General features: G+C 40.8%; 1 long non-coding RNA gene across 1 annotated transcript; it reads left to right on the top strand.

Annotated features, from left to right (window-relative positions):
- Nucleotides 1–202: 202 nt before the first annotated feature.
- LOC140847719 (uncharacterized) lies at nucleotides 203–1383 on the top strand. Its single transcript, XR_012127776.1, has 3 exons — nucleotides 203–300; nucleotides 798–936; nucleotides 1256–1383. It is a non-coding gene; the product is annotated as an uncharacterized lncRNA (long non-coding RNA).
- The last annotated feature ends 19284 nt before the right edge of the window (nucleotides 1384–20667 follow it).

The following is a 20667-nucleotide window of genomic DNA, read 5'->3' as shown; positions in this document are numbered from 1 at the left end:
GCTCGTATCCCCGAGAAGGCCAGCACCGGGGCCCAGCCCACCACCACCCAGGCACACCGATGCCATCAGAGCCTGCATGCCGAGGCGCCGATGGAGAACACTCCCGAGGCCGTGACCGAGAACCTCGGCATCACGGAGGGGCTGCTGGGGCCCAGTGGCCCAGCTGAGGGGGTGCCCGGTGGAGAACGGGGAGAGGAGAGCTCGGGGCCACCACCGGGAGAGGAGGGCGACTACCCAGACCTGGGTCTCCTGACCTTCCTGGATGAACTCTGTGCCCAGGACAAGTACTTCCTTGCCAAGGTGCGCTGGCCCTGGCCTGGGTGCCACAAGATTTTGGGGAGTAGCACTCCCACCACCCAGGTATGGGTGCTTCCCACGCAGCTGGGATTAAGTTTGTTTATTTCTGAGTTCTGTTGTGTGATGGTGGATGTGCATATGCAGGTGTGTAAATGTGTGCGTGTTGTACAGAGATAACCCAGGTGAACCAGGGGTGTGTGGGTTATTGGAGTACTTGCCTCTGTGTGCGTGTGTGTGGATGGGTACCTGTATGTATACTTGTGTGGGTGTGCATGTTTGGGTATGTGTCTCGTGTGGGGTGTGTGGCATGCACATATATACGTGTGTATATGCTGTGCGTCTGCATGTGTGCCTGTGGTTGGGACCGTGACCATATCTACCCAACACCCCCTTGCAGTGGAGCATGGGGCTGGTCTCTGCTTTTCCCTTGCCCTCCGGGTCCAACTGGTGCCCGGGAGATCCCCTCCAAGGGTGCTCACAGCCTCTTCCTTCTGTGCCAGGTGTACCTGGCACATGTGTATATGGTGTGCAGTGCTGCACCCACGCTTCCTGGCAGAGTTGCTCTCCCCGGATCCTGAGCTGGACCTCTTGGCCCTCGCTGAGGAGCTGGAGGAGGAGGAAGGACTGTCCATCTTACAGGTGAGCTGGGAAATGGAAGGGGATAGGTGAGCCCGGAGAGAGGGCAACCCAGGTGAGCCAGGGCACGGGACCCCAGGACAGGATTCCTTCTTGACTGTCCCCCTGCATTGCATGGCAGGAGTGGCTGGGAGGGTCTCTCTGAGGGTGGGGGCTGGGCAGGAGGATGGCAGGGAGAGGATGGGGAGCCGGGGAGGAGAGGGAGGATGCAGGCTGGGGCACCAAGCAGGAGGATGAGGTTGGCAGGAGAGCCACAGCGGCTGCCGTTGGCATGGCACCTCCTTCCCCTCAGGCCGCCTCACGGTCCCCTCTCTCCTCACAGCTGGAGCACAAGCGACTCCTGGAACTGAGGCAGGAGGAGGGTGTGCAGGCCCCCCGGAGTCACGGCACACCCCGACTGGATTCAAGGCTTTCTGAGTCTGAGGCCAGCCAGGGTACCCAGAACCACAGCCATGGCCCCCAGCTAGGGGCCAGTGACCAAGCCTGTCCACCAGAGGCTGGTTGCGGCAGCACCAGATGCACAGCCTAGCAGATACCAGTGTGTCCAGGCCCAAAGCCCTTGCTGCCTCTCCAGGATGCCAGGAGTCCCCTCCACTGAAGGCTGGCTGGCTGTACCTGGCCCCCCAGGCTCGGGGGTGCACTTCCCCTAGCCTGGCACCCAGGCTTACCAGTGCTCCAGGAGGGAACTGTGCTGGTCAGGAGGCACTGGGGCCCACGGACAGGCCCAGTGAAGACGAGGAGCTCCCCAGCCTGGCCTACCTCCTGGCCTCTACAAAAATCCTGCTACCCTGGGGACTGCACCAGAGGCCTACTCCGGGCTCAGACCTCCTCTGCCCTGGAGTATCCCAGGCCCAGTCTCCCCAGAGGCCAGGCCTCAGCCCCACTGGCCCTCCAGCTGCCAAGGTCAGCAGTCAGCCCTTGTGTGCAGGCACAGCCCCTGCTGAGAAGACACCCCTGCCAGGGGCCAGCCTCAGGCTCGCTGGGGTGCCAGCCTTGGGTCTGGGCCGCCCCACACAGCCCCAGAAGAGAAAGGGGGACCCTTTTGTCCCAGGGAAGTGTAAGAAGCAGCACTGCAGCCAATAGGGAGGAGCCGGCCCTCCAGGGCAGCTTCGGGGTCCTCCATAACCCAGTACTGATCCTGCCTGCCGGGGGACAGGGGGGTGGGGTGGGAGAGGCAGGAAGGCGGGGTCCCTGATGGTGCGTGGTTGGGGGGTGGGAAAAGAGGGTGGTGGGAGAGGTGTGTGGTGGTGGTGGGGGTTTCAACCCATTTGGGCGTTGTATATAAATGCAAATAAAGCTTGTTTTGTTAGGAAATGTTCTGGGCTTCTCCGTGGGAAAGGACTACGATAAGCAAGAAGGTCCCGGGCTTCGGGATCCAAGGTGATGTCCCCCGTTTCCCCTCCAGATTCACGTGCGTTCTCCAGATGGCTCCCGACAGCCCACCGCCCCCATAAGCCCCCAGCCCCTCCCCTGGGGGGCCAGCCTTGGCTCTGGGGCTGGGTTGCCCCTCACAGGCCCACAAGAGAAAGAGGGACCCTTTTGTCCCTGGGAAGTGTAAGAAGCGGCACTGCAGCCAGTAGGGAGGAGCCAGCGCTCCAGGGCAGCTTCAGGGTCCTCCACATCCCAGTACTGATCCTAGCTGCCGGGGAACAGGGAGGGTGGGGTGGAAGATGTGGGAGGGCGGGGCCCCTGGGGTGGGATAAGAGGGTGGTGGGAGAGGTGTGGGGTGGTGAGGGGGTTCAGGCCATTAGGGCGTTGTATGTAAATGTAAATAAAGCCTGCTTGGTTAGGAAATGCTCTGGGCTTCTCCGTGGGAAGGGGAACCTAAAGCAAGAAGGTCCTGGGCTTCAGGATCCAAGGTGCTGTCCCCGTTTCCCCTCCGGATTCATGTGCATTCTTCAGATGGCTCCCGACAGCCCCCCGCCCACATAAACCCCCAGCCCCACCCCTGATCCTCTCGAGGTCGCTTTTGGGAGTCCGCAGGACACAGCTTCATCACAGGACCCCAAACGTCTAAGGATGGCAGCTGCTTGGCCCTGTGCCCTCTGCAGCATCAGCTGACTTCCTGCACAGAGACTGCAGACAGCCCTTGTCTAGATGGGAGCCCTCCCTTCTCGGTGAATTGGGCTAGTAGGGCGCTGGGGGAAGTTCTTTCCATTGGAATCTTTCTGAAGGAGCTTGTAAATTTAAGGAAGGTACAGTAAAAGCAAACTTTTTCCTGCTAAAGCTAAAGAAACAGTAAAAAAACAATCTTTAAGATCAATGATAGCCATGTCCCAGTCTTTTACAATCATAGCTGGGAAAGAGAGGCCTTGTTGTAAAGGTCCCATAGGTTTAAGGACTGCATTAACTTTTTCTTAATTCATGTAAGAGTTTCCATTTTCCTGACTTCTTTATAACTAATACAGGGGAATTCCACAGGCTTGTGGAAAATCTATTTATTTAGCTCAAGCTGTTCTTGAACTACTGTGTGTAACGCTGCCAGTTTTTCTTTGAGAGGCCACTGATCCACTCAAACAGGTACAGTGATAATGTTTCCCTGCCTGTGAGCCTTTTTGAAATTTCTTAATACATTAGCCCCATCAGCTTGTCTGAGGGTGGCAGCTTGTCTGAGGTGCCCCCTTGCAACATGTAACAACTTTTAATATATTTGTGAAGTTCCACAAAACCTTTTTTAAAAATTTTCACCCCTGATGTTTTTAGGAGAGCATGGATAAATTTAAAGCAATCCTCCAGATTATCTGCTTTAGTTTCATGCTGGCCCAATATAGTGTCCCTGATGTCTTGATCCTGTCCTTACATACGCTATCCCGGGAGTCTTACCGTATCGATGATCTTCAGGAGCTTTCCCGCTCTGAGGTCCCTGTTTGGGCACCACTTGGCTCCCCCTCTGCCTCTGACCTGCAAATTAGGAGGGAATGCAACAGAATGCTTAGTATCTGAAAGGCCAGCCACGGGACTCAAGGCGTCACAGCACAAGAGAGGTGCCGAAAAGGCACCCCTCATATTTATTGAGCAAATGAAACCAAACATCCAAAGAATTCTGAGTAGCGGGTTCAACACATGATCCACACACAATCATTATCTGACCTCGAGTCCAGCCCTAGGGCGTGACGCTCCTCAAGGACACGGAAAACATGTGAGGGCGGTCACGAGTTGTAAGAACTGTTTTGGCTTTACTCATTCTGTCATTGATCATGCATCATGCATCAGGAGTTGTCAGAGAAACAATCAGGTCATATGTATTTGTACATTTGACTTCCATATTACTTGATTTATGTATTAATCCCATTAATCCCACACCAGTCTTAGCCACTCCTCCTAGCATATATACAGTTATAGACAGCATCAACTTTCACTTCCAAGACTGAAGTATCTGACCAACATGGTGACCAAGTCCATGCTTTGCTCAGGAGACATCTGATTATTCAGTTGAAGCAAATGAGAGCTTCCAAAAACAGCAGCACAGGATTTAAAAAACGGTAGAAAGTTGATAAGAAACCAAAACATGTATATTTTAAAACTTAGCTCAAAAAACAAACAAAAAAAACAAGTAAATAATAACAAGACTACACAAGATCTCAAACAATTTTGCACTGTTGAATTCTAACAATCTTTGAAATAATGGATGACTTCCTTGTACAGCAAAGAAAAAGATGGAAAGCTTTTTACCTCATTCTATGAAAATAATTTTTATACCAAACCAGAAAAGGGTAACACAAAAAAACAAAATTAGAAGATCAATCTCATCTTTGATCATACCAAAACATATCAATTGAATCCAGCCATGTATGTTAAAAACCATAAAACCACTAATCACAATGACCAGGTAGGATTTAGTCCAGTCAGACAAGGTCACTACAGCATCATTAAGTCTTTAATACAATTTAGTATAATAAAGGCTAAATGAGATTAACTCTAATACATACCAATTATTACTTTGACATATATTTAAAGAGCAGCTGACAAACTTTAACTCTTATACCTAATTAAAATAAAAAACTCCTAACAAGTTGAAATAGAAGAATATTCCCTGACCTTGATAATTACAGGCAAAACATTAAAAGCATCTGCTAGAGTCAAACAAAGATAAGGGTGAACATGCTCACTTTAACAACTGAATATTGTATTGAGGCCCTTAGCCTATGTGAAAAATACATGGAAAACATGTAAGATTAAAACACAGGGAAAAAATTGCATTGTTTATAGATAATTAACTTTTCACTTGGAAAACACAAAAAAACGAGAAGTCACTATACTAATACAAGTAATTAGTAAGTTGGCATGATAAAGTAACTACATAATATTTTCCTACAGACCTACTTACAATAACCAACTTTAAGAGAAATGGGAGAAAAGATTCCAAAGGAATAAATTCTATAAAATAGCTAAGAATAAATCTGCAGGGATAAAAAAGATACAGGATGAAGGCCAATGTGAAGGTAACCTTCTTGAAGGACACTAAAAAGTGAATGGCCCCTGTACCTACCTAGTAAGCCACACATATTATGGATCAAGAGATTTGATATCATAAAAATGTCAATTCTTTCCAAACAAGATTTAAGAACATTCTAATTACAGTCCCATGAGGGCATTTCCCCCTGCTTTGAAAGTGAACAATTCTAAATTCAGAAGAATTTATGATACTTACCAAAGAAAGTATGTATGAGATTTACCAAAGAAAACCTTCAAGGAAAAAAGAAATATGGGGGAAACTAAGTACCTTCTAGCTTATTGTAAGTTTTCAATTTAAAGCTACTGACTTGAATTAGGGTGGGACATTAGGACACAATCCCATAATAAATACATTTGACAAAAGAATAATACAAAAATGGCTTTTAAACTTAAGTAGTTATTAAAGAAAAGAAGATGAAGGAAGTGAGAAGGCAATTTACAGAAAGGAAAGGGTAAGTTTTATTTAAAAAAGATAAAGCATCTCACAAACATCTGGGGAAATCAAAATTAAAATGCAAAGATACCTTTTTCTTTTTAGCCTTGGCATACTTAAAAAGAGCAACATTAAATGATGGCAGGAATATAAGGAAAAAGGTTTATTACAATCTTTGTAGAATATAATCTGGCACAAGATTATATACATTTTATTAAAAGGTAAAATGAACGCATGATACTTAGAACTGCAATGCCATGTTTAGGAAACTACCCTATAAATAATACCCATTTTTTGAAAGACTTGGTACAAAGATATTCACTGCTTTCTTGTAACAGAAACAGCCAAAAAAAGAACACCCTACATGTTAATTAATAAAGAAATAATTTAAAATTTTGGATAAAATTATGTATGAACTAATCTGCTATAATATATTAAAGAATATTAATAATAAAGTAGATTGATATGTACTGAGATACAAATGCTACACACAAGCCTGTAATTCTAAGGAAACAGTATGGTCCTACTTTAAATTTTAAAAAATCCAGAATCACGAGAAGATGGTGGCGTGAGTAGTTCAGTGGAGATCTCCTCCCAAAAACATATATATTTATGAAAATACAACTATTCCTAAAAGAGACACCAGTGGATACAGTACAACAGCCAGGATACATCTACATCTGCGAGAACTCAACATCACACGAAGAGGTTAAGACACAAGCCGCGGGCGAAAGGAGTCAGAACGGGGAGGGAGTGAAAGCCCAGGACTGCTAAACAACCAGCTCTAGAAATCTGCACCCATAGCACAGATACAAGGTGACAGGGTGCTGGATATTAGAGAAACGGAAAAGCAACACCCGCAGGCAGGTCCCAGCAACCGAAGCCCGAGACAAAAGAAAAGCGAGTGCTTTTTGCAAGTCTTAAAGAAACAGGGACCCCACCTGGGCGACGTCGTCCTGGCACACTTGGCCAGCAGCTGGGAATCCCAGGGAACGTTAGTTAGGTGCCCTAACACCCTGGGTGGCAGTGCAGCTCTGAAGCCCCTTACGGCACTAAGCAGCCTGCCAGTCGTTCCCCCAACTGGCGTGGACCCTGACACAGCGGCCCAGTAGTGGGAAAGTGGCAGCATGCGCAGAGGGTGGTGGCACCGGAAGGGACTGGGACCGGCTCATGCAAGCCCGCGGCAGTGGCGACCGAGCAACCCGGGACCGGCCCACACGTGTCGGCAGCAGTGGTGCCAGAGGAGCCCGGGAGAGGTCCACGCAAGCCCGCCACGGCAGCAACCGAGCGGCCTGGGAGCATCCCACATGTTCCAGTGGCAGCAGCACCAGAGGGGCATGAGAGAGGCCCGCGCGCACCTGTAGCGGTGCCAGAGGGAGCAGCCGTGCTCCCAGCAGCTGACCGGAATCCCAGCCCAACGCATGGCCACCCGGGCCAGACCCAAAGGCCACTGCTGGCACACAGCTTCCCAGTAGGGACGCCGTTATCATGGAGGAATGCACCTGGGGAGCCTGCAACTCCCCACAGGGCTCCGCACAGCTCTTACAGAGACCCTACCCATAGCACCTTAGGGGATTAACCCGGGGGCTGCCCCAGGAGTGTGGGTAACCGACAGGCAGCGGAGAAGGGCAAGGCATCCAGCAAGCAGGAAAGGACTTTCTTCTCCCAGCTGACACACCCGCAACCTGCCTACAGCCACTGCTATCACCATGAAAAGGCAAAAAAATTTAGTCTAGTCCAAAATAGTTCAGACAACACCTGAGAGAGGATCTGCAGACAGACCTAACCAGTCTCCCTGAAAAAGAAATAAAAATAAAAATAAACATGCTGACCGAGCTGCAGAGAAATATACAAGAGCTAAGGGATAACGTAAGGAGGGAGATTACAGAAATGAAACAACCTCTGGAAGGATTTATAAGCAGAACAGATAAGATGCAAGAGGCCATTGATGCAATAGAAACCAGAGAACAGGAATGCACAGAAGCTGTCGCAGAGAGAGATAAAAGGATCTCCAGGAATGAAACAATATTAAGAGATCTGTGTGACCAATCCAAAAGGAGTAATATCCACATTATAGGGGTACCAGAAGAAGAAGAGAGATAAAAAGGGATAGAAAGTGTTCTTGAATAATTGCTGAGAACTTCCCCAAACTGGGGGAGGAAATAGTTGCTCAGACTATGGAGGCACACAGAATTCCCAACAGAAGGGACCCAAAGAGAACAACTCCAAGACACATAATAATTAAAATGGCAAAGATCAAGGACAAGGACAGAGTATTAAAGGCAGCCAGAGAGAGAAAAAAGGTCACAAAGGAAAACCCATCAGGCTATCATCAGACTTCTCAACAGAAACCTTACAGGCCAGAAGAGAATGGTATGATATATTTAATGCAATGAAACAGAAGGGCCTTGAACCAAGGATACAGTGTCCAGCACGATCATCATTTAAATATGAAGGAGGGATTAAACAATTCCCAGACAAGCAAAAGTTGAGGGAATTTGCCTCCCACAAACCACCTCTACAGGGTATTTTAGAGGGACTGCTCTAGCTGGGAGCACTCCTAAAAAGAGCACAGAACAAAACACCCAACATATGAAGAATGGAGGAGGAGGAATAAGAAGGGAGAAAAATAATCATCAGACTGTGCTTATAATAGCTCAATAACTGAGTTAAAGTTAGAGAGTCAGGTAGTAAAGAAGCTAACCTTGAACCTTTGGTAACCATGAATCTAAAGCCTGCAATGGCAATAAGTACATATCTTTCAATAATCACCCTAAATGTAAATGGACTGAATGCACCAATCAAAAGACACAGAGTGATACAATGGATAAAAAGGCAAGACTCATCTATATGTTGCTTACAAGAGACTCACCTCAAACCCAAAGACATGCACAGATTAAAAGTCAAGGGATGGAAAAAGATATTTCACACAAACAACAGGGAGAAAAAAGCTGGTGTTGCAATACCAGTACCAGACAAAATAGACTTCAAAACAAAGAGAGTAACAAGAGATAAAGAAGGACAATACATAATGATAAAGGGCTCAGTCCAAGAAGAGGATATAACCATTATAAACATATATGCACCCAATACAGGAGCACCAACATATGTGAAAGAAATACTAACAGAACTAAAGGAGGAAATAGAATGCAATGCATTCATTTTGGCAGACTTCAACACACCACTCACTCCAAAAGGTCAGATCCACCAGACAGAAAATAAGTAAGGACACAGAGGCACTGAACAACACACTAGAACAGATGGACCTAATAGACATCTATAGAACTCTACATCCAAAAGCAACAGGATACACATTCTTCTCAAGTGCACATGGAACATTCTCCAGAATAGACCACATACTAGGCCACAAAAAGAGCCTCAGTAAATTCCAAAAGATTGAAATCCTACCCACCAACTTTTCAGACCACAAAGGCATAAATAAAACTGAATTGTACAAAAAAAGCAAAAAGGCTCACAAACACATGGAGGCTTAACAACATGCTCCTAAATAATCAATGGATCAATGACCAAATTAAAGTGGAGATCCAGCAATATACGGGAACAAATGACAATAACAACACAAAGCCCCAACTACTGTGGGATACAGCAAAAGCAGTCTTAAGAGGAAAGTATATAGCAATCCAGGCATATTTAAAGAAGGAAGAACAATCGCAAATGAATGGTCTAATGTCACAATTATCGAAATTGGAAAAAGAAGAACAAATGAGGCCTAAGGTCAGCAGAAGGAGGGACATAATAAAGATCAGAGAAGAAATAAATAAAATTGAGAAGAATAAAACAATAGAAAAAATCAATGAAACCAAGAGCTGTTTCTTCCAGAAAATAAACAAAATAGATAATCCTCTAGCCAGACTTAAGAGGAAAAGAGAGTCAACACACATCAACAAATAGGAAATGTCAAAGGAACCTCGTTCAAAGCAAAATTCTGAATACACCTGAGAAAGATTCAAATGAAATAGATCTCATGAATCTTCCTGAAAGAGATTTCAAAATAAAAATCATTAACATGCTCATGGAGGTACAGAAAAATATTCAAGAGCTCAGGAACGAGGTTAGGACAGAGATCCAATTGTTGAAGAACACAATGGAGGGTATTAAAAGCAGATTAAATACGGTGGAGGAGACAATAAATGACATAGAAATTAGGGAAGAGGAATACAAAGAGACTGAAGCACAGAGAGAAAAAAGGATCTCTAAGAGTGAAAAAATGCTGAGAGAATCGTGTGACCAATTCAAATGGAACAATATTCATATTACAGGGATACCAGAAGAAGAGAGAGAAAATGAGAAAGTGTCTTTGAGGAAGTAATTGATGAAAACTTCTCCAATCTGGGGAAGGAGATAGTCTCTCAGGCCAAGGAGGTGCACAGATCCCCCAACACAAGGGACCCAAGGAAGACAACAGCAAGACACATAGTAATTAAAATGGCAAAGATCAAGGATAAGGACAGACTATTTAAAGCAGTCAGAGAGAGAAGTAAGATCACATACAAAGAAGAACCCATCAGGCTATCATCAGACTTCTCAGCAGAAACCTTACAGGCCAGAAGGGAGTGGCATGACGTATTTAATGCAATGAAGCAGAAGAGCCTCGAACCAAGAATACTTTATCCAGCAAGATTATCATTTAAATTTGAAGGAGGGATTAAACAATTTCCACATAAGCAAAAGCGATTATAGGTAGAAAATAAAAAATTCTCAATTCTCAACTGTATTCAATGAAAGCCAAAAAGAAAGACTACAAAGATGGTGCCTCTGAACTCTACCTATATTTTGTTAAAAGGTGATACACCTTTTAGGGCAATGCAATAAAAAAAGTTATGATCTGTCTGCTGCATCACCTTTCTAGGCAATTTCATCATTTTCCCATTTTCTTATTTTAGTCTTTCTTAGCGTAATTTATGAGTAATAATAAAATCATTCCTAGCATGATGAAATCACCAATATAAAGATACCGTGATTTAAGAACCCATACAGTGATATGAAATATGAACCCATAATACATCTCAGACTCATAAGTCCCAGGGATCCACATAGTAAGTGCAAAAGAGAAAATGAGTTTTAATCTTTTTTAAAGTATGCTTTCTGTTCTTCAGAAAACCTTTAAGAAAGAATGAAAGTCATGAAACACCAACTCATATAGGACCTATTCAAAAAAGAAACTCACAAACTAAATCTGGATCCAGGGGACGCTGATGATATAGAAGTTTAACGTGTTAACCAACCTACTATATTCAAATCTGCTATAGACTTACTTTTTTCCTGTTTTATCTACTAACTACTAAGAAAGATGGTAAAAATTCCCATTATAATGGTGGATTTGCCCATTTTTCCTCATACCATTGTCAATGCCTACACTATGTATTTTCAGGCTCTTTCAAGTAGCACACAATTTGAGAATTATTATACTGACCTGGGGAATTGAAACTTTTATCATTATACAGTGACCCTCTTCATCTCTCATAATTACTTTCTCTAATAAAAATTTGTTTGAAAATCAGTCAGTTGATACCAATATAGTATACCAGCTTTCTTTCAGTTAGCATTAAACTGGTGTGTTCTTCTACCCTTTGACTTTCAACCTATGTCCTTGTATTTTAGGTGTTTCTTCTAAGTTTAGTTGTAACTTCTTTAGACTAGCTATTATTTATCTTCCAATTAAAGAATTTAATGCAGGGAAACCTAGGAGATATTACGGGTTCAGTTCCAGACCACAATTAAGCAAGTATCGCAAAAAAGCGATTCAATTGAATCTTTTGGTTCCCAATTCCTACAGTTACGTTTATACAATACTGTAGTCTATTGAGTGCACAGAAGTTTTGTCTAAACATGTACATACCTTAATTTAAAAATACTTTATTGCTAAAAAAATGCAGATCATCAACTGAGCTTTCAGTGAGTCATAATCAGTGATCATAGATCACTGTAACAAATACAGTAATAATGAAAAGCTTCAAATTATTGTGAGAGGCACCCAAAGAGACATGAAGTGAGCAAATGCTGTTGGAAAAATGGTGCCAATGGACAGGCTCCATGCAGGGTTGCCACAAACACATGTGGTGCCTACAAAGCACAGTCAAACAAGGTATGCCTGTACGCTTAGCCAACAGTTTGGTATTTATTTCTACCATTGTATTTTGGGATATTTATCCCATCAGTTCTTTTTCTTCTTTCCCTCCTCCCTGTTTTAACCATCTTGTGGAATGACTGGTTTTATTTTCCTTATTTCATTTACTCACAAGTTTAAATTCTACCTGTATAATATCCAAATTTTTAACTCAAGTCCAGATGTCCTCCATGAATTTGACTCCTAAGTTCAAAGGCCTACTATGAACAACGAGAAAGCAAGCAATCAGATGCCTTGGGGTACACTTAATATAAATGTGCAAACCTTACTACTGGGCACTTTTAAGACACTCCTAAAAAGAGCAAAAAAAGTGGAATTGAACAAATGGAAATGCATACCATGTTTTTAGGTAAGAAAAAACAGTATCTCAAATATTTGCCTAATTTATAAATCCAACACAATCCTCCCAAAAAAATATCAACAGGCCTTTTCTGAAACTAGACACAAAATTCCAAAATGTATGTGGACAAATGACCATCAGGAAGAGCAAAGAAAAAAAGAGCACAGGAACGGTAAGAGGAGTACCTAGCCCTACCACCTGTTAAAACACAACACAGAGCTCCAATAACAAAGTAACACAAAGGTGCAACATCTACAGAGATCACTAAAGTCCAGATGGAAATTTCCTTTATGATAAAAGTAGCATTTCAAATCCGTAAGGAAAAGATGAATAAATGGTGTTGGGACACCTGGATGGATGGATACCCATTTGGTAAACAATAACACACTGCCGTGATATTACACTAGTGGTTCCAAAATGGTGATTTTCTACGGTTCCTACCATTCTTCTATAAAAACTTGTTCTCCCCTCCTCCACTATTTTGAATATCACTATGGATTCATGAATTATTTATTCAAAGTGCTATAATCCATCATCATCATAATAATTTTTAATGTTCCAGTTATCCTATCCAGCCAGTGGGCACCCCTTGTAAGCCTGTGTCTTTCTGACATGTTCCTTTCAGGGTTTGAGCACTTCCTTGCAGTTTGACCTATTCCAGGCTCACCTTTCACTTTCTCTGCTTTTTTCCTCCCAAGAGCCCTGGCTTCTTTCAGTGGAGGAATCTTACTTAGAAACCAAGCTCTCAGCATCAGATATGCTCCCTGCCACTGTGATATCATCACTTTAGACAGCTTCAGTGAGCAGCTAGGATTCTTCCTTACCTTCTCCCATCCCCTATTTGTACTTTCCTTCTCCTATCATAAGGAAAAGTCTGGTTCCCACAATAACAATGTATTTTTTCATTTGTTCTATCCTACAATAAAAACAAATTATATTCAGAATTATAATGTCCAACCACTGCTAACAAGAGACCTACTAAAAGAATTTCAAGATTTTTTTTACTTCTTAATCTATCTCAGTGATAAGTTTGTTCAGTCACAATGTATTGGTTGCTTGTAGCTTATGGAAAAGGGAAATAAACAAGGATGTTACAAGGCTGGGAAGGAAGAAATGGGAGTACTCATTTACTACCAGAAGTGGTTTATATTATTTGAAAGTGGACTTGGATTAGTTGTAAATACATACTGCAAATACTAGGGCAACTAGTAAAAACTGAAATTTTTAAGAAGTATAAAGACAATCTTCTAAGAAAGGGAAGAAAAAAGGCAGAAAACGAGTAAGACAAAAATAAAGAACAAGGCAAGGAATAGAAAAAAGTTACAAATACAGTACATAATAATCACTTTAAGTATGAATGATCAAATATACTAATTAGAAAACAGAGACTATAAGAGTGGATAAAGAAACAAGACCTAGCTATATGCTGTGTATGACAGTCCCCTTTAAATACAGAAAGATTAAAAGTAAAGGAATGGAGAAAGATAAACCATGCTAACATTATACAAGAAAACCTCTGGAGTAGCTATTATTGATTTCAGAGAAAGCAGATTTGAGAATAAAGAGGAGTCTCAGGGATCAAAAGGGGCATAAAACATAATGCTAGAGGCCAGCAAGACATAATAAAACCATACCTTGCTTGGGCCTAACAACAGAATATCAAATTACATGAGTTAAAAACTGAGAGAACTGCAAGGAGAGACAGACAAATCCATTCTCAGAGTTGCAGATTTCAACTCACCTCTATTAGTAACTGACAGATCCAGCAGGCAGAAAATCAACTAAGGGTACAGCTGAACTGAACTCCACCATCAGTGAATTAGATCTAAGTTATTACTAGACCTAACTGACTATGGACTACTTCAACCAGCAAGAGCAGAACAAAGATTCTTCCCAAGCTTACCAGGAATAGTCACCAACATAGACCATGTTCTAGGCCAAAAACACCCCTAAAGAAATTAAAAAAAAAAAAAACAAAGAAAACACTGATGTATGCTCTTACACCACAAGGGAAAATAAACAAGAATTTATAGAAAGACAGCTGGAAAACCCCAAAATACTTGGAGAATGAATAATTAAGCAAACTTCTAAATAATGCATAGGTAGAAGAACCCTCAAGAGAAATGTAAAGTATTTCAAACTAAATGAAAATGAATACACAACAAAATTTGTGGGAGGCAGCAAAAGCAGTGCTTTAGAGGAAAATTTACAGCATTGAATGCACATATTAATAATTGTACATTGATAATCTATAATTGATGATCTAAGCTTCCACCTCAAGGAACTAGGAAAAAAAAGAGCAAATTAAATTTAAAATAAGTTGGAAAAAAAGTAAAAACCAGCAGAAATCAATGAAATTCAAAGCAGGAGATCAGTAAAGAAAATAACCAAATCAAAAACTGGTTCTTTAAGAAGATTAGGAAATTGATAAGCTTCCTGCCTGGCTAACCATGAAAAAAAGAATACAAATTACTGTTATCAGAAATGAAAGAAAGGTCATTACGACTGAATCACACTGATATCACAGCATAACAAAGAAATACCATTAAAAAAAACTATGCCTACCAACTTGGTAACATATGAAATGGACCAATTCCTTGAAAGACACAATCTACCGGAACTCACTTGAGAAACTGGTAAGCAAATAGGCCTATATATAATAAGGAAATTGATTCAATAATTAAGCTTCCAAAACAGAAAGCATCAGATGCAGATGGCTTCACAGATGAATTTTATCAAAACGTTAAAAGAAAAAAATGATACAATGTTTCTGCAATTTCTTCCAGAAAATACAAGCAGGAGCAGCACTTCCTAGCTCATTTTATGAAGCCAGCATTGTCCTCACACCAACGCCAAACAAACAGATCACAAGAATGGAAAACTAAAGACTACTATCTCCCATGAACACAGATGCAAAGCTCCTCAATGGAGAGTAGAAGTCAAATCCAGCAATGTATAAAAAGAATTATACATCACAACGAAGTGGGGTTTATTCCAGGTATGCAAGACTGGTTCAATATTTGAAAATCAATTAAGATAATATATCACAATAACAAGCTAAACAAGAAAAATCATACGATCATCTCAACAGATGCAGGAAAACTCAACATGGTAAACTCCAAAGAGATGGAAGCCTCCTCAATCTGATAAAGGGCATCTCCAAAAACCCACCATATTTCATGGTGAAGCACTGAAAGCTTTCCCCCTAAAATTCAGCAACAGGACAAGAATGTCTGCTCTTGACACCTTAATTCAACACTGTAATGGAGGCTCCAAACAAGGAGATTAGGCAAGAGAAAGAAAAGGCATCCAGACTGGAAAATAAGTAAAGTTATCTCTGTTTGCAGATGTCACGATCTTGTACATAGAAAATAGTAAGAAACCCACTAAAAAGCTATTAATAGCCCCGGGCAAGGGAAACAAAAGCAAAAATGAACAAATGGGGACTGTATCAAACTAAAAATCTTCTGTACAACAAAGGATACCATCAGTAGAACAAAAAGACATCCTACAGCGTGGGAGAATATATTCATAAATGACAGATCCGATAAGGGGTTGACATCCAAAATATATAAAGAGCTCACACACCTTAACAAACAAAAAACAAATAATCCAATAAAAAAATGGGCACAGGATCTGAACAGACACTTCTCCAAAGAAGAAATTCAGATGGCCAACAGACACATGAAAAGATGCTCCACATTGCTAATCATCAGGGAAATGCAAATTAAAACCACAATGATATCACCTCACACCAGTAAGGATGGCCAATATCCAAAAGACAAACAACAACAAATGTTGGCGAGGATGTGGAGAAAGGGGAACCCTCCTACACTGCTGGTGGGAAATGTAAACTGGTTCAACCATTGTGGAAAGCAGTATGGAGGTTCCTCAAAAAACTAAAAATAGAAATACCATTTGACCTAGGAATTCCACTCTTAGGAACTTACCCTAAGAATGCAGCAGCCCAGTTTGAAAAAGACATGCACTCCTATGTTTAGCGCAGCACTATTTACAATAGCCAAGAAATGGAAGCAACCTAACTGTCCATCAGTAGATGAAAGGATAAAGAAGATGTGGTACATATACACAATGGAATATTATTCAGCCATAAGAAAACAAATCCTACCATTTGCAACAACATGGATGGAGCTAGAGGATATTATGCTCAGTGAAATAAGCCAGGCGGAGAAAGACAAGTATCAAATGATTTCACTCATCTGTGGAGTATAACAAAGCAAAAACTGAAGGAACAAAACAGCAGCAGACTCACAGAACCCAAGAATGGGCTAACAGTTACCAAAAGGAAAGGGACTGGGGAGGGTGGGTGGCAAGAGAGGGATAAGGGGATTAAGGGACATTATGTTTAGCACACACAATATGGGGGTGCACAGGGAAGGAAGTATAACACATAGAAGACAAGTAGTGACTCTGTAACATCTTACTACAGTGATGGACAGTGACTGTAATGGGGTACGTAGTGGGGACTTGATAACAGGAGGGAATATAGTAATCACAATGTTGCTCCTGTGAAACCTGAGCATAAGATTGTATATCAGATATCTTAATAAAAAATAAAAAATAAATTGAAAAAAAGAATAAACTTTTTTCAAGCCCTCAAATACAAATTAAAATATTCATTTTAAAAAATACCTCACAGAGCACTATACTAAATGAGGAATATGGTATATCTGTTCACTTCATTTAAATTAAAATTAAATTACTTTAGAATCAATAGGACTAAAGTATAGTGGTACTTCAAAAGGAAAACACATGGGCTTGAGTATGCAAAATTCATTCTATTATTTTTTCTGTACTAATAATTATTTAGTGATCTGTGCCACTGGAAGAACAAGAGGCTTTGCAAGCTTCAGATAAATTTACTGAGCACATGCCATGAAACATATGGGCCTTCTTTGGGGATAAAACTGTATCTGCCCTAACATTGCATAATTGAGGAAAGATAAGAAAGGAGCTCTAACCCACATGCAAATCTGAACAAAAGACATACAGGTTCTTTGTTTTCTGTTGCTTTATTTTAAGCCCTGAGAAAAAAGTAATAACCCTCTCTTTAAAGCAAATAACATTTTGTTAGAGATGGTAAGCAACATCAATATTGTAATAATGTTTATTCTAAACCTCTAATACATATGAGAGTATATCCTATGAAGTGGGTTATTATGTGCCCAATCCTTGGATGGGACCTATGGAGACCCAAGAATAAAAACAGAAGAAAGTCCACATCATCCAAATCCCTAGAAGAGAAGACAGATCTTTCTTTTCCTGTCTTATCACAGTAGCAGGTCATCACAACAATGTATTTTAATTTAGGCACTTATATACATACATACACATGTACATACATATATACATATGTATCCCATTATATAGATTTATATTGACGTTTACCATGTGCTGTGTGTGTACTATAAATAACCATCTTCCTCTAGATCAAAGGCTGAAATAGACTTATGTAATTATAACATTTGTTCTTGTAAACACAGCTGGCTAGTCAGCTGTAGTCTTCAGAAATTGACTTTTCATTTTGATAATGCAAAAGTTTATACTACTAAAAACACTAATTCATAAATCTGGATTTATGTAAACACAAAATTTGTATTATTAAATTATATTATTGAAAAACATTCTCAGTATTTAGTAGAAATAGGAAGCATTTTTATCTTGATGATAAATATGCTTCCAGACACCCTCAAAGGGTATCACACACAAAGGAGAAATACGAGAGTTTTCATAAATCTGAATGCAGGAAATCAACATTGAACTTTGTTTTCAAAGTCCATGCAATTTATTCAGATAGTAAACAAAAATATAAAATAAAAATAACAAGAACCTAAACTACCCTTATAGAAAAGAAAGAAGCAGTCTTATTTGCAGTTGACATGATTGTTTACCTAGAATTTCCAAGTTGAAAAGATGGAATTTGAACAGGCTTACAGTTAGGACTTAGTAAACTTTTTTAACCACTAAGTAGAATTCATAGATAATACCTGTCTGCTCTGATATTAAATGAAAGTAGAAAAGGAAGCAGGGACATTTGTATACTTTATAAGAGCTTATAAAAAGTATATTCTAAGTTGTATTTGACTGTAAGAATTCTCCTCTCCTAAATATGAGAGTGATGATGGTCATGTACCACCAACTATTTCATTCAAGGCCATGCTTATATCCCTTCATTTAGAAATTAAAGATGTGTAAAAATTCTTTTTCTTTTTCTTTTTTAGTAACTGTGTGCTATTGTGTAGGAGAACAAACTAAAAAGCATCTTACAGTTGCCAGACATGAATCTTAAAAAACAGACCATCCATGTAAGTCACAGAAATATACTTATACATATCCATCTATGCATACACATGCCCTGGGGACAATCTGACATATTACCAGAACACAAAGCCATAAAGTTCAGATATAACTGCAATTTCTCAATAACTTTTTCAAATATGGGTATTTTACATTGACTGGAAATATTCTTAGGTTTTGTTTGTTCAACAGACACCTTCATCAAGCTTGGTGGTTACGCTATGAATAGTTTACTTACTTAATAATACTTAGTAAAAGTAAACAAGAAGCAAAAAGATATTAAAAGCCCCCTAGAAATCCTGGTGCTAAGCCTACCTACATGAAAGATACCAAGAAATGTCCTTTACCTAGGAAACTTTGGAGTTTTTAATTTCTGAAATACTTGATAAGGGTGAATATGTTTTGCTGATGGTCTGTTTAATGTAAAATAGGAGAGAAATCTAACCTGACAATAGCTCTCCTCTCTCTGACATTTGAGCCCTCTACACACAAGGCAAATCAGTCAGAATGAGATTATGATGCAATGATCTTGTTGTGAATGTTGCATTATGGCTCAAGCAGTGCATAAGTGGTCCCTCGGCACCTGTGCTTACAGCAATTTGAATTTCTCTGGTAGCTCAGTATGATTTATGGCATATTTCAGACTTTCTCTTCATTAAGAGAACACTGTCAAGTTCATGAGAGTTTTGCAAATAAGATAAAGGAGAGAAAAGAGAGCATTTCGAGTAAACAGGAGTATGTGGTTTGTTATAATTTTGGTGTTTAAAACTGAATTGGTTGCAAAATTATCTTTGACAGTTGTATTCAATATAGTCTTGTGTACTGAACAGAGAAAATATGTTTATTAGTGAACCATCCAAGAGCTAGTTCAGCCTTCAATTAACATGGAAAACACCTGCTTGAAGAACAAGTGCTACGGTTTTAGTATTAATAGTAGAATAGACCTTCAGCAGGGACCCATATAAAATTCTGCTGTTTATCTTTTTTGAAACTCCTGTTCTGGCAAGAGGTGGTTTCTTATACCTGCAGTATTTCATTTCCTCATGCACAGCTCTGTTAGAAAATGTTTGATTTTATGAACCACATGCCAGTCTTGGCAATATTTTTATAATGGACAGGAAAAAGCAAATTGTATTGCTTCATTTATTTTTCCTGTAACAGCAATGTAAATTTTCAGATTTAATATTACATGCTTTCTTCATAGTCAACTTTTATAAGAAGCTGTTTCTCCAGAAATATGGACAATAGCATGAATTCATCCTTAACTTCACATGCAAAATAAAACACTGCTGATGAAAGCCTTTTTTGGTCTTTTTTTATTATTCATAAAATTCCCTAGGTATGAATAGTATTTTATAGGGCATATAAAAAGACAAGGTCCCCATTATGGTGTTAGTTATAATGACAAAGTGCCTCTGTTAGCTCCAGGTGTATGGAAAAGGCTAATTTAGAGCAAAGGACTGAACAAAGCATCATCCAGAAAACATTCTTGTTTATTTCTAAGACTTCCCTTCATCAGATGGGGATCTGAGGATTGAGCCAGAAAACGTGAGCAACTCAGCAGGACTGATGCAGGTTTTTGAACAGAGGTGCACCCCCAGTCACATGCAAGCGGAAGCAGATCCCTCCAGCACTGGAGCACCCTCTCTCATTGCACCATCCTTTCTGCCTAAGCGCATGTTTAAGGGTGACAGGATGAAATGCTGATTGTTTAACATCCCCGAGCTGCAATTCTTTTAACTCAACTGAGCTAAACACTACAGTCAGAATTAGCATCTCTTGCCAGAATCCCGGTGTCAGGATCCACATCCTGTGAATGGCTAAGTGCCAATGGTTACAGCTAAAGTTTCAGACCAAACCACAAGCACATCCAGGCTTTTCGAAAGGATGGACCAAATGATCAAAGGACGTCAGCAGTTTGCGTAAGAAGAAATCAACTGTTAGGAATTGGGGTTTTTTTTTGGAAAAAGTTTCAATCAATAAGCAAAGAACACTAAATTAGACACAAAGGGGTCATTTCTTACCTGTTCAGTTAGATAA

The sequence above is a fragment of the Manis javanica genome, chromosome 2 (assembly GCF_040802235.1).
Source record: "Manis javanica isolate MJ-LG chromosome 2, MJ_LKY, whole genome shotgun sequence".
Taxonomy (NCBI): domain Eukaryota; kingdom Metazoa; phylum Chordata; class Mammalia; order Pholidota; family Manidae; genus Manis; species Manis javanica.
This window is presented reverse-complemented; position numbering and strand designations above follow the sequence as displayed.